Genomic DNA, 14314 nt, shown 5'->3' on the forward strand with positions numbered 1-14314 from the left:
AGGAAGAGCTGGGAAAGGACTCTTTGCCACCATCTTTTCCCGTGGAAGCCCTCGTGGCAAGAAGATAGATGCCAGGGAGATATTGAGTGGGGCGGGGTGGGGGCTATCTTTCCCTTCCCCGATTCTGAAAGTCTGAGGAGCTGCCCGGGGCTTTGGCTTTCAGCTTCTGCTTCCAGGTCGCCCGTGTTCTAAGTTCGCTGCCTCCTGCTCTTTACCTCTTCCCGGGGTTTGTTTTTTGTTTTTAAATGGTATTTGTTAAGCGCTTACTATGTGCCAGGCACTGTGCTAAGGCTGGGGTGGATACAAGCCAATCGGGTTGGACGCAGTCCCTGTCCCACGTGGGGCCCACGGTCTCAATCCCCATTTTACAGAGGAGGTAACTGAGACACAGAGGAGTGAAGTGACTTGCTCAAGACCACACAGCAGACAAGAGGCGGTGCCGGGATTAGAATCCAGGCCCGTGCTGTATCCACTATGCCATGCTGCTTTCCTAGTCTACCCTGCTTCCCTTCTCTATTTTGTTTGCTCTCCGAAGTGCTGTGTACAGTGAACTGCACACTGCGGTAAGTACCCAGTTAATACCATTGATTGACTGATTGGAGGGCCCGGGTTCACCCAGAAACCGAAGTTGGTGTAGGGTGTGGCAGGGAGGGCCCCAAACCTAGGGTGGGCAACGGGGCAGGGAGGAGGGGTTCACTTTTGGGGTTTGGCATTAGTGGGTTCCCTGGGGAAAGCCGTGGCATCAATTCCCTCCTTGGGAGCCGGACCCTGCCGACTGGGGGAGGGGGACCCGACCCTTTGAAGTCTCCCTTCCGTGTCCTTCTGGCTGGAAGACCACCTACCAGGGGCGGGTGGGGGCATTTACATAACACTACTGGGCTTTATAGTCATGCTTATTACAGCTCATTTAGAGGCGGTGGTTTCGGTTTGCCCCCATTTTAGGAGGAAGAGGAGGAGATGGGGGGAGGAGGGGGAGACGACAGGGACTTGTTTTGTGTCCCCCAGAGCGCTGGGTTTTGACCATTCATTTTTATTCAATCGTATTTATTGAGCGCTTACTGTTTGCAGAGCACTGGGCTAAGCGCTTGGAGAGAACAATTCAGCAACAGAGACAATCCCTGCCCCAAAACGGGCTCATCATCATCATCATCAATCGTATTTATTGAGCGCTTACTATGTGCAGAGCACTGTACTAAGCGCTTGGGAAGTACAAATTGGCAACATATAGAGACAGTCCCTACCCAACAGTGGGCTCACAGTCTAAAAGGGGGAGACAGCGAACAAAACCAAACATACTAACAAAGTAAAATAAATAGAATAGATATGTACAAGTATCTAGCAAGTAGACAGGCATCAGTAGTATCAATATAAGTAAATAAAATTATAGATATATATACATCATTAATGAAATAAAATAATAAATACGTACATTTGTATACAAGTGCTGTAGGGAGGGGAGGGGGTTAGATCAGAGGGAGTGAGTCGGGGCGACAGGAAGGGGAGAAGGAAACCTCATAATAGTAATTGTGGTATTTGTTAAGCGCTTCCTATGTGCCGGTTTAGTGGAAAGAGCCTGGGCTTGGGGGTCAGAGGTTGTGGGTTCTAATCCCGGCTCTGCCACTTAAAAACCGTGTGACTTTGGGCAAGTCGCTTGGCTTCTCTGTGCCTCAGTTACCTCATCTGTAAAATAGGGACTAAGACCGTGAGTCCCACATGGGACAACCTGATAACCTTGTATCTACCCCAGTGCTTAGAACAGTGCTTGGCACATAGTAAGCGCTTAACAAATGCCATCATTATTATTACAAAGCGCTGGGGTGGATGCGAGCAAGTCGGGTAGGACACAGTCCCTGTCCCCTGTGGGGCTCATCATCGCAATCCCCATTTTACAGATGAGGTAGAGGAGGCACGAGAAGTGAAATTAATTCAGTCGTATTTATTGAAATGACTCGCCTAAGGTCACACAGCAGACAAGTGGCAGAGTTGGGATTAGAACCCAGGTCCTTCGGACTCCCAGGCGGCCATGCTCACGGAGTCATCTGCTCTGCCTGGTGGTGGGCTGAACCGCATGACTCTCTCTGTCTTCGTGCCTCCTTTCTGGGTCCATTCCTCTCCGTTTCCCGAGGGCTTGCCGCTGTTCCCTCCTTGATGGCCTCAGTTACCTCCTCTGTAAAATGGGGACTAAGACAGTGAGCCCCACGTGGGACAACCTGGTCACCTTGTAAATTCCCCAGCGCTTAGAACAGTGCTTTGCACATAGTAAGCGCTTAATAAATGCCATCATTATTATTATTATTATTCCCGCAGTACCTGCCTTGCTTCCATGGCGGAAGTCCGCGCTAAGGGAACTCGCCTTGGAGCAGTCACCCTGCAGCCGGGCCCACACACATGTGCTCCAGCTCTTCTTTGAGAAGCGGCGTGGCTCAGTGGAAATAGCATTGGCAGGAGAGCCAGCAGTCGTGGGTTCTAATCCTGGCTCCGCCACTTGTCTGCTGTGTGACCTTGGGCAAGTCATTTAACTTTTCTGGGCCTCGGTTCCCTCATCTGTGAAATGGGGATGAAGGCTGTGAGCCCCATGTGGGACAACCTGATTACTTTGTATCTACCCCAGTGCTTAGAACGGTGCTTGGCACATAGTGCTTAACAAATACCAACATTATTATTATTATTATCATTCCTTCTGACCCCTCGGGACGCTGCCTCCAAGCAGCGCCACCATGGGAAGAGCGCTCCCGGGATCCGCAGCCACCGCGTTCCAGCCAAAACCTGGAGCGGAAACCCATTATGGCAGCCATTGCTCGGCTCGACGGGGCGGACCCCATTCTAGGCAAGGTTTTCTGAACTAGTGTGGCCCCACTTGAGCACTGACTGGGCCAGATGTTCCCTTAGTCTACAAACAGATTTCCTTGGTCGCTTCGTTTAATTGGTCAGTGTAAACAGGGTCAAAGGGTTATGCAGAGGAAACAGTTCATGAGTCACTGAGAAAAGAAAAGCGCAGCCTCGGATGTGACTCAAGTTAATGACTGTGGAATCCCAGAGGGCTGCAGAGTTCCCCAGCAGATTTAGGAATTGTGAATTCCGAGCATTCAGGAGGTGAGGGGGGAAGACGGGAGCTAGTTCAGGAGAATGGGATTAATGTCTGGGCAAAAATATCAACCCAGTACCCAGAAGGTTGGAAAGTGTTCATGCTGTGGGGTGAGTCAGGGGTGTTGAGGTGTCCTTGTTGGGTCACTGGGGGAAGAGGCAGAGGTGTTGATTGGTCTCTGCTGGGTCACTAGGGGAGAGCCAGGGTTGGAGAGGGAAGAGTCAGGGGTGTTGGATGGTCCTTGATGGATCCCTGAGGGGGGAGAGTCAGGGGTTTAGGATGGTGTCCAGGAGGGTAGCCAGCACACGACTCCCCTGTTGGGATGGTGTTGCTGCTGGAGATGGAGACCTGGGGCTGTGAGCAGTGGGGCAGACCTGGAATAGCCCCTTTCACATCTCATGTGGTTGGGGAGAATGGTCATTTAATGCAAGTTGGGATCATGCCTGGGCGGGGTGGTGGGTGGGTCGGGGCAAGGGGGAGCTTGAACCGCTCCCCCGTGGCCAAGTGTGACCCTACCAACTTTGGCGGAAGAGTAGGGCTGAAGGGGAGTCTGGCATGGGGGGCGGGGTGTTGGAGGGTTTCATGGGGCTGCTGGGCCAGAGGCAGGAGAACAGTCTATCAGCTCACCCCCTCTTACCTCACCTTGTTCATCTGCTGCAACCCAGCCTGCTCACTTTGCTCCTCTAACTCGCTCTTGTCTGTCTCGCCACAGTCCTCTTGCCCACATCCTCCCTCTGGCTGGAACTCCTTACCGCTTCAAATCCGAGAGACCACCACTCTCCCCGTCTTCAAAGCCTTATTAAAATCACATCTCCTCCAAGAGGCCTTGCCTAACTAAGCCCTCATTTCCTCTTCTCCCTCGCCCTTCTGCATCATTCATTCATTCAGTCGATCATATTGAGTGATTTCTGTGATCTGAGCACTGTACAAAATGCTTGGGAGAGTACCTGTATGTATGTATATATGTTTGTACATATTTATTACTCTATTTATTTATTTTACTTGTACATATCTATTCTATTTATTTCATTTTGTTAATATGTTTGGTTTTGTTCTCTGTCTCCCCCTTCTAGACTGTGAGCCCACTGTTGGGTAGGGACTGTCTCTATATGTTGCCAACTTGTACTTCCCAAGTGTTTAGTACAGTGCTCTGCACACAGTAAGTGCTCAAATACGATTGATTGATTACATTGCACCAATAAACAGTCACATTCCCTGCCCACAATGAGCTTACAGTCTAGAGGGGGAGACAGATATGAATATACATAAATTACAGATCTATACATATGTGTAGTGGGGATGGGAGAGAGGTTGAACGAAGGGAGCAAGTCAGGGCAACAGCAGAAGGGAGTGGGAAAAGAGGGGAGGGGTTAGGGAAGTCTTCTTGAAGGAGAAGTGCCTTGGATAAGGCTTTGAAGTAGGGGAGAGCAATTATCTGTCTAATATGAGGAGGGAGGGCGTTATTTCAATGTCCGTCAAGCTCCTTGTGGGCAGGGATCGGGTTTACCAACTCTCTTGTATTCTGCCAAGCACATAATACAGTGCTGTTCTCACAGAAAATAGTAGAAACCATTGATCGATTGCCTGTCCAAGGGGAGAAAAGCACTGAACCTAATCTATCTGCTGTTCCCCCTCCCTCTCCTTCTCCCTCATCCCTCTCAGCTCCCTTGCTTCCAGGGCCGCCAGCCTGCCCAGCCCCGCTGCCAGCTCCGTCTTCCCTGGCGGTGGGAAGCAGTGAGTTCTGACTCCTGGGTCTGCCCGGGGTGGGTGGGGGGGTCAAACACTCTAGAGCTGGGCCCACCAGCCCCAATTGTACAAGACAGTGAAAAGGTCTGACTTTTTGTCTCCTCTCCAGGGAGGGGGAAAGTGGGGTAAGGAAGTCGGGCAGGATTGGGAGGAGTTCAAGGAGGTAGTTAACCCAAGGAGGAGGAGGAGTGGGCCTGTGTGTGTGAAGGTGCCGAGTGGCTGTACCCATCCTCGGATTGGTCCTGGACTGGGGCTGGTCAGCCTCTGTCCACCCAGAGGCAGCTGTGTGGGCCCTGTGGCTATCCCCATTGCTCACCAACCCACCAAATCAATTCATTAGTCGTATTTCTTGAGCACCTGCTCTGTACAGAGCACCATAGTAGCTGCTTTGGAGAAGACAGTAGAGTTCTAGCTGGGGAGGCAGCCACGCTAAAATAAATCACTGGTAGGGGGATTAATAGGGTGTACACCAGTGTGGTGGCCGGGGGGGGTGAGTGCCAAAGTGACAGTGGTGGGGGTTGGAGAGGCAGATGAGAGATGAACCAGGGAAGCCCTCCTGGAGGAGACGGACTATCAGGCGGGCTTAGCAGATGGGGAGAGCTGTGGCCTGCAGGATGTAAAGGGGGAGGGAGCTCCAGGAAGGAGGGAGGGTGTCAGTAAGCTTCAGATTTTGTCCCATGTGTCTGATTTGGAGAAGTGCCGGAGACGTGAAGTAAGAAGGGCTTGTTAGTGGCCTTATTTTGGTCTTAGCTTTTTTTCCATACCCAACTCCTTTGAATTTGATATTGGCTGTTTTGGTTTGGAGGGATATATGGGGGTCTTGAATCTTGTTTTATTCTGGGAAATGGCAGGGGCCTTGGACAAGGCCCTCCCTCCTTTAGACTGTAAGTTCGTTGTGGGCAGGGAATGTGTCCGATTATTGTTGTATTGTACTCTCCCAAGCGCTTAGTACAGTGCTCTGCACACAGTAAGTGCTCAATAAATACGATTGAATGAATGAATGAACCAGTGGTTGCGGGTGGGAGAATCGAGAATGAGGCACGGAGGGTAGGTTGTCTCGATGCCAGCCTGTTGTCCAGGGAGAGGATGTGCCCAGCCGTGGGCTGGCCGATGGGGTGCTCTGCAGAAGGGGGCACGAAGTGGGCACGAGGCAGGCCCACAGCCTCGGTCCTGCCAAGAATAAGCTGCCAGGCCCGGGCCCCATGATAGCAAGACACAGCTTGGGAGACTTTGGGGGTCCTTGCCCAGGACCATAGATCATGAACTGGTTCTCTAGAGGTCGATGTGTGTAGATAGGGCACGGGGGTGGCAGGCCCAGAGAACTGTGTGCAGAGAGAAAGCGCAGCAGAGGGCCCATGAAGAGGGCCCACTGGTGGGTCCCTGTTTCCCTGGAGGACGAGGGGTCCCCTTCCCCCGGCCCCCTCTCCGCAAGTGTTTTCCGGCTGCCATTCGCACTCCCGCTTGGTGGGTGGGTGCGGTCCTTCATTCCTGCCTGGGCCCGAGGCGGTTATCCTGCTTGCCGATCATGCCTTGTCTTGCCCCACGTCTCTGCCCGGCCGCTGCCTCCGCTGCTACCGCCACGCTGCTGCTACCACGCTGCTCCCCGGCCCTCCTTCCTGTGTTGGTTTCACACTAGGCCCGAGCCCGTGCCCAGAACCAGCACCTGGGGCCACCGTCCCCCCCGCCGCTGTGCTTTCAGCCGTTTGAAAAGAAACCCAAGATGCCTAAGTAGAACAAAGCTTTCGGGTCTCTCTCAGCCGCTTCCCTGGCCGAGAGGCTCAGGGCGAGGGGCTTCTGGTTCCAGTGAGAAACTCCAGATTGAAGGGTTTCTGGGGCTGACGGGGCAGAAACATGTGCGGAATGTTCTTGTTTTGATAAATGGGCTATTTTTAGGCTGCCGAAAAGGAGTCGCTTTCACCCGCATAGTGGAATTCTGCAGGGATGCTTGTAACTGAAGCAGCTTGGGCCCGCGCCAGGAAGGTGTCAGGTGGTGGGTTCACTTCCGCCTAACCTTTGGTCCCGACCGGACCGACTCCTTCCCTGTGCCGGAGGCCGGGGTGGCTGGGTGAGGCAGGGGCTGGAATCGTGATCCAAGGCCCCAGGCTCTCTGGACTGGCCATCACCCGGGGTCTGGGCCTGGTCTGCTCTTGACCAGAGAAGGAGCCGAGCCTGGGCCTGTGGGGGCTGGAGAGGCAGCAGCCTGGGGTGAAAGACCTTTTCTCAGAAAACCAGGCTTCCTTCCAGGGACCCCCAAAACTAGGATCATGCCATCCCTGGACTGAGCACCTGTGGGAGAGCACAGTCCGAAGCAAGACTCACATCTCCTTAGACTGGGAGCCCCATCTGGGACAGGGACTGTGTCCAACCTGATTATCTTGGATCTACCCCAATGCTTAGAAAATTGCTTGACACATGTGTGTGACACATGTGTAAGTGTCACACAAGGCCCTACTGAGAGCTCACCTCCTCCAGGAGGCCTTCCCAGACCGAGCCCCTTCCTTCCTCTCCCCCTCGTCCCCCTCTCCATCCCCCCCATCTTACCTCCTTCCCTTCCCCACAGCACCTGTATATATGTATATATGTTTGTACATATTTATTACTCTATTTTACTTGTACATATCTATTCTATTTATTTTATTTTGTTAGTATGTTTGGTTTTGTTCTCTGTCTCCCCCTTTTAGACTGTAAGCCCACTGTTGGGTAGGGACTGTCTCTATATGTTGCCAACTTGGACTTCCCAAGCGCTTAGTACAGTGCTCTGCTCACAATAAGCGCTCAATAAATACGATTGATTGATTGTAAGTGTTTGACACATGTGTAAGTGTGCTCTTCACATAGTAAGCACTCAATGAATAGCATTGATTGGTTGATGATTATCCCCTGCCCTCAGGGAGCTCAAGATCTGAGACTCCCAGTGTTGTCAGGGCCAGCTTGGACCGGACACTTCCCCTCTTTTGGGGCTCAGATTCTCCACCTTCCTAATGGGGAGATTCATTTCATGGCTCCTGGGATGATGTGTGGATCATCAGACTAAAAGGACTGGGTCAAGAAAAGGAATTATTGTTATTATTAATAAGAATAACGATGGAATTAGGGTGAGAACAGTTTCAGGGAATTTAGAAATACACCAGCTCGAATCACTGGGGAATGGGGGTACAAGAAGACCCTGGCTCCTGACCTGCAGACCACGGTGGAGGGTGGAGAGATCAGGGCGGAGCATCTCTCTGTGAGTCTCCTGGTGCCTGCTGTTCCCCTCGAACTACAGAATAAGGGGACACGTTTGGTCTCTCCTGCCTCTGCCCCGTACCCCCGGCCGATGCTGTTTCCCCACCTCTCCTCTTCCCCTCCCTGGGCTGGAGCTGAGGCTTCAGCCAGAGCCTGAGACCTCCTCAACCTTCCGAACATTGGGAAAGCTGGGGCTGAGACATTGGTGGCACCGGTGGCTGTGGCATTGACAGTGGCTGTGGCTTTGGCTGTTTGATGGCCAGATTGTGAGTCCCAAGGAGCCCGGAGCCCCGGGCCTCGGTTCCTTATCCCTCTTGGCGGATTTATCGTTGCCCTTGTCGTTTCTGTTTGTGTGTTCTTATCAATCAATCGATTGTATTTGTTGAGTGCCTACTGTGTGCAGAGCACCGTACTAAGTGCTTGGGAAGTACAAGTTGGCAACATATAGAGACAGTCCCTACCCAACAGTGGGCTCACAGTCTAGAAGGGGGAGACGGAACAAAACCAAACGTATTAACAAAATAAAATAAATATGGTAGATAAGTACAAGTAAAATAAATAAGTAGAGTAATAAATATGTACAAACGTATATACATATGTACAGGATATTATACAGGATACCATATTAACTTCTCTGGGCCTCAGTTCCCTCCTCGGTAAAATGGGGATGAAGACTGTGAGCCCCCCGGGGGACAGCCTCATCACCGTATAACCTCCCCAGCGCTTAGAACAGTGATTTGCACACAGTAAGTGCTCAATAAATTCATTTATTCAATTGTATTTATTGAGCGCCTACTGTGTGCAGAGCACTGGACCAAGCGCTTGGGAAGTACAATTTGGCAACACACAGAGACGGCCACTACCCAACAGTGGGCTCACAGTCTAAATGATAAATGATAAATGCTATCATTATTATTATCATTATTATTATTATTTCATCTTTCCTTTTGTGTCCACCCCCTTATCTTTAGATTTGGAGTTGCAGAGGACAGGTGGGAGCATGAGGGGCACCGTCAATCTCCAGCCCCCCGATAAGGGCTGGCCTGCCTGGACCGTAGTCTTTTCTCGGGGTTTGAGGGAGGGTCTGGTGGCCCCAGCCCCGGCCCTCCCTTGAGCGGGAGACGCTGGCTGCGCTCAGGAATGGAAACATTCGGGGCAGTGTGGGTGGCTGCAGACTGCTGGAGGAGGCTTGGTCTGCCTTTCCTCCCTCAATCAATCAGTCAGTGTGGTCTTTATGGAGGATTTACTCTGCAGAGCACTGTACTAAACGTTTGAGAGAGTACAGCGCAATAGAGTTGATAGACATAATCCCTGTCTTCAAGGAGGTTACAGTCTAGATGGGCTGCATACAGATGTGAAAATCAGTTGCAGATAGGGGAAGCAGCAGAGTGTAAGCCTAGGGACTAAGTGGGGTGGGGCTGGAAGCGTGAGCCCCTTCCCACCCCGCAACAGGCCCACCTTGCATTGGTGTCTCCTCCCATGCTCTCTTCAGACTGGTCTTGCTTGCCCCTTCCTGGCCCAAGGCCCCCCTGCCCTGGAAGAGGTCAGAAGCGGGTGCGAGTCCTGGAACTGGGGAGCTGTGGTGGGTGGTGTGACTTTGGGGCAGTGGCCAGCCTCGGCTGCACTAGAGGGGCAGGGGGCTCAGGAAGGAGCACTGGCTGTGTCGGGTGGGTGGGCGGGGCCCCGGGGACCTGGGGCACAGGGCTCTGCTCAGAGAGGTCAGGATGGAGCATGGCCTCCGAGTTGCTGGTTGGGGGAACGGCTTGGAGCCTTGGTCGCTGATAATAATAATAATAATCATGGCATTGATTAAGCACTTAGTATGTGCAAAGCACTGTTCTAAATGCTGGGGAGGTTCCAAGGTGATCAGGTTGTCCCACGGGGGGCTCACAGTCTTCATCCCCATTTTCCAGATGAGGGAACTGAGGCCCAGAGAAGTTGTGACTTGCCCAAAGTCACACAGCTGACAAGGGGCGGAGTCAGGATTTGAAGCCATGACATCTGACTCCAAAGCCCGTGCTCTTTCCACTGAGCCACGCTGTGTCTCTGTCTGACGGTGGCCCCAGCCTCTCCCTTGGGCTCTCCTTTCCCCTTCGGCCCCGCTCCCTACGCTTCAGCCCGGCCCACAGCCGCCCAAAGGAACACAGGTCCGGGGAGTTGGGAGGGTGCCGGTATCTGATCCTGCCCCCGAGCGCTTGGAAGTCAGGGAGCGGACCCCAGCCCTCTGTGGGCCTGAGGCTCCAAGAAGGAGAGCAGGAAGGATTAATGGAGCTCGGGTGGCCCTCGGGGAGGAGGACGCGCTCACATCCTCGCGTTCCTCGGCCCGTGGCGAGGGCGCAAGGCTGGGAGGAATGAACAGTGGGAGGTTCCTCTGGTGGGATACCCTGTGTACCCCCTGCCCACCCGCCGAGGGCTGTTGGGTGGGAGTTTTGCAGCAGAGGGCTTCGCAGTTGGGGGCTTCTTTGTGACTATGAGCCCACTGTTGGGTAGGGACTGTCTCTATATGTTGCTAACTTGTACTTCCCAAGCGCTTAGTACAGTGCTCTGCACACAGTAAGCGCTCAATAAATTCGATTGATTGATCGGTTGATTGACTGGGGGCTTCACGAGTGTGGGCTCTGCAGCCACTGGCCTCACTCCACCCCACCCCTTCAGCTGGCCTTCGCTCAGGCTTTATTTGTTTATTTTTTTTAATGGTATTTGTTAAGTGCTTACTATGGGCCAGGCAGTATACTAAGCGCTGGAGAGATACAAGCTCATCAGGTCGGACACAGTCCGTGTCCCACATGGGGGCTCACCATCTTAATCCCCATGTTACAGATGAGGTAACTGAGGCACAGAGAAGTTAAGTGATCGCCCAAGGCCACACAGCAGATAGGTGGTGGAGCCGGGATTTAGAACCCAGGTTCTTCTGACCCCCAGGCCGGACTCTATCCACAGGCCATGCTGCTTCTGAGCACTGGGGAGGAGGTTAGTCCTTGGGACAGTTGGGGGCTTGCAATTAGTCGATCAATCAATGGTATTATTGAGTGCTTTAATGTGGGCAGAGCACCGTACTAAGCACTTGGGAGAGTACAATATAATAGAGTTGATAGACACATCTCCTGCCCACTCTAATAGGGGAGATGAGCATAAAAAAAAATCTACAACTAGAGGGATCAAAACATACAATCGAATCAGTTGTATATTGTACATTGTATATTTATATACAATTGTATATCTATACAATTGTATACATTATATTGTATACATTATAATTGTATACAATTATATACATTGTATATTGTACAATATTGTATATTGTATATTGTAGTTGTATAAGCGCTTAGTACAGTGCTCTGCACACAGTAAGCGCTCAATAAATACGATTGATGATGATATTGTGACGTGCCTGCTGCATGACCTTGGGCAAGTCACTTAACTTCTCTGAACCTCAGTTTCTTCATCTGTGAAATGGAGATTCAGTATCTTTCTTCCCTTCTAAGACGGGGAGCTCCATGTGGAGTAGTGACTGTGTTTGTTGTGATTACCTTGTATCTATCCCAGTGTTTAGTACAGCGCTTTGGCACATAATATTCATTCATTCATTCAGTCGTATTTATTGAGCGCTTACTGTGTGCAGAGCACTGTACTAAGCGCTTGGGAAGCCCAAGTTGGCAGCATATAGAGACGGTCCCTACCCAACAGTGGGCTCACAGTCTAGAAGGGGGAGACAGAGAACAAAACAAAACATATTAACGAAATAAAATAAATAATAAATAAATAATATGTGCTTAAATTCAGTCGATCAGTCCTACTTATTGAGCGCTTACTGTGTGCAAAGCACTGTACTAAGAGCTTGAGAGAGTACACTATAACTAAACGGAGTCAGTAGGTGTTCCCTGCCTTTGTGCTCCAGTTATTGTTATAAATATTCAAGCGTATTTATTGAGTGCCTACTGTGTGCAGAGCACTGTACTAAACGCTTGGGAAGTACAAGTTGGCAACATATAGAGACGGTCCCTATGCGTTCAGGAGTGTGAAGGATGGGTGCGAAAAAGTTTGTAAGGGTTAGAGTCGACTCAGAGGTTTGGGAAATCAGTTGGAAAAGGCTTGTTGGAAGAGGTGGGATTTGAGGAAGACTTTGAGTAGAGGAAGGAGTTCCACAAAGATGAAACAGTTTGAGCCAGGGGATGGAGACGGGAGGGTCGAGAGCGAGATCCAGCTAGATGGTTGGCTTGGGAGAAGTAAGGAAAGTCAGTTGGGGAACACAGGTAAAGGGGCCCAGCTGGTGGAGGCCCCAAAAGTCGACTGTGAGGAGTTTTTGGTTGTTGAGCGATATAGGGATCCAGAAGTGGGTTCTGATGAGAGGAGAGATGGGGGCTGGCATGATGATCAGAGCAGTGGTGGCGGATCGGAGGGGGCCGAGGCCGGAGGCAGGGAGGCCCGTGAGGAGGCCGGCCGACATACTACCCACAATATGACCCGTGCTGGGACCACTTGTTGGGGAAGGAAGGGGCCGAGAGAAAGCAGGGAGGAGGGGAGGTGACGCGTGGGCCGAATGGGTGGCGAGAGAGGGAAAGGCAGTACGCTGTGGGGCATGATACTGAGATTGTGAGCTGCTGAGAGTGGGAGGATGGTGGGGTTGTTGATGGAGAAGGGAAAGTTGGAGGAGGAAGAGGAGGAGGAGGAGTGGGGTCCTGGGGAAAGGATGAGGAAGTGAGTTTTAGGCAAGGTTTGAGTTTGAGCTGTTTGGGCACCACTGACCTGCCCAGGTCTGCTAAACTGGCCTCTGCTTGTTTGGATAATTGTCTTCCTGCTCTGTGGGTGGGGACTGTGCAGGATTCACAATCTCTTGGCTTCTGGGGCAGGCTGTCATCCTCCCAGGAGTTATCTGAAGCCCCTGGCGGGATTGTGGGAACCCCAGCTTGGACCTCCGGTCCTGCCCCCCAGCCATGCCCACAGAGCCCCACCCTGCTGGTGGTCAAGTTCTCCACGGTTGCCACTGCTCAGTGGGGGGATTCTTTCCTGAGAGCCAGTGACTGACCCCAGGAGTATTGGCCTAGGACTGTCTGTCAGACTTACCCTCCCTCCGAGGGGGCCTTAGGGACCCCCTACCCGAGAACCCGGCAGGCGGGTCTCCCTCTCCCGCTTGGCACAGACAGGCTGACCTGATGGGTTAGGGTTAAGCCACCATCCACCTGCCTTGGCTCTATGTCGCCAGCTGTGAGCTTTTCCTTCAGGCTCTGCCCAGGTGCTCCGCCCGCCATGGCCCTTCTGTGGGAGGCTTCCATGCTGGAAGCCTCTGCCTCCTGTAGGCGGGTACCTCGCCCATCCTGCCAGTCATTTGTAGCTCCAGACCCCCTCGTAAAGGGCAGGCCGGCAGCCGTGCTCCCTCACCCCCCCTCCCCCAGCTGAGGAGAACGACCCCGTGGCAGGATGAGGATGATTGGAAGCAATATAGCCTAGTGGAAGGAGGATGGACCTCCTCCTCAAAAATCTCCAGTGGCTACCAATCAATCTGCACATCAGGCAGAAACTCCTCACCCTGGGCTTCCAGGCTGTCCATCACCTTGCCCCCTCCTACCTCACCTCCCTTCTCTCCTTCTACAGCCCATCCCGCACCTTCCGCCGCTAATCTCCTCACCATACCTCGTTGTCGCCTGTCCCGCCATCGACCCCCGGCCCACGTCCTCCCCCGGGCCTGGAATGCCCCCAATCCCTCTGCCCATCCGCCAAGCTAGCTCTCTTCCTCCCTTCAAGGCCCTACTGAGAGCTCACCTCCTCCAGGAGGCCTTCCCAGACTGAGCCCCTTCCTTCCTCTCCCCCTCGTCCCCCTCTCCACCCCCCATCTTACCTCCTTCCCTTCCCCGCAGCACCTGTATATATGTTTGTACATATTTGTTACTCTATTTTACTTGCACATATCTATTCTATTTATTTTATTTTGTTAGTATGTTTGGTTTTGTTCTCTGTCTCCCCCTTCTAGACTGTGAGCCCACTGTTGGGTAGGGACTGTCTCTATATGTTGCCAACTTGTACTTCCCAAGCACTTAGTACAGTGCTCTGCACACAGATTGATGATGATGACCTGGGTTCTAATCCCAACTCCATCAGGAGCGTGCTGTGGGACCCCTGTGCCTCAGTTGCCTTCTCGGTAAATTGGGGGTTCAGTGCCTGTTCTCCCTCCTACTTAGACTGCGAGCCCCATGTGGGGAAGGGACCGTGTCTGACCTCTCGTACCCAGCCTGGTGCTTTGGAGAGTGCTTGGCACAAAGG

At 52.4% G+C, this 14314-nt stretch overlaps 1 protein-coding gene across 2 annotated transcripts in view; it reads left to right on the forward strand.

Annotated features, from left to right (window-relative positions):
• Positions 1-528: 528 nt before the first annotated feature.
• The window catches only part of LUZP1 (leucine zipper protein 1), a 35172-nt gene continuing 21386 nt past the window's right edge, over positions 529-14314 (forward strand). For both annotated transcript variants that reach the window (XR_005454309.1, XM_038757602.1), the window contains exon 1: positions 529-563. The gene's annotated coding sequence lies outside the window, so the exon portion shown is untranslated. The remainder of the gene's footprint in view (positions 564-14314) is intronic.

The sequence above is a fragment of the Tachyglossus aculeatus genome, chromosome 16 (assembly GCF_015852505.1).
Source record: "Tachyglossus aculeatus isolate mTacAcu1 chromosome 16, mTacAcu1.pri, whole genome shotgun sequence".
Classification (NCBI taxonomy): Eukaryota; Metazoa; Chordata; class Mammalia; order Monotremata; family Tachyglossidae; genus Tachyglossus; species Tachyglossus aculeatus.